The sequence below is a fragment of the Phoenix dactylifera genome, chromosome 15 (assembly GCF_051530095.1).
Source record: "Phoenix dactylifera cultivar Ajwa chromosome 15, Ajwa_hap1_PhDact_Kaust_v1.1, whole genome shotgun sequence".
Classification (NCBI taxonomy): domain Eukaryota; kingdom Viridiplantae; phylum Streptophyta; class Magnoliopsida; order Arecales; family Arecaceae; genus Phoenix; species Phoenix dactylifera.
The window spans coordinates 21015538-21016148 of record NC_143204.1 but is presented as its reverse complement, the minus strand read 5'-3'; positions in this window follow the sequence as shown (position 1 = coordinate 21016148).

Genomic DNA, 611 nt, shown 5'->3' with positions numbered 1-611 from the left:
AGCCTCTGCTTTGGACAAAGCAAACACTAAAAAGGTGCTTCCTCGACAAAATTACCAAACTTAAGAAAGCGACATTGTTGTCATTATGGCTTTGGCAATGGCTGTAAAGTAATGAGGTATTCATTTGGCTACGTAAGTTCTCATTTTAAGATTCAATTGCTGTTGGTGGGATCTGCACTAATTGACTACAATAACCTAACCTACTCTGCTAAGGAATTATAATGCTTTTCCTTATGCACATTTAATTCTATGCTAATTATTCGAGGAATTGAGCTATATTGTCTGGTATAATAATATCAGATGCCAATTGCTTTATACTTGAAATATATTCATGGTGCCCAATTTTCTAGTGAAATAATCTCCGAAATAATCCACTCAGACAAGAGAGTGGCATATGACCTACTCACAAGTGCAGATGCTTCTTACCTACAAGTGTATGTAGATTTAGCATGACCTGTTACTTTGTTTATGATGAATGTTGATCTTCAAACAAATAAGACCAAAGTTTGGATACCTGCAGAACTTTTGTTTTAGTAGCAATTAGCTTGCTGCCTTTACTAGATGCGCGGCACATGTATCTCAATCAATCCTGATATACAGGCACTAGTCCA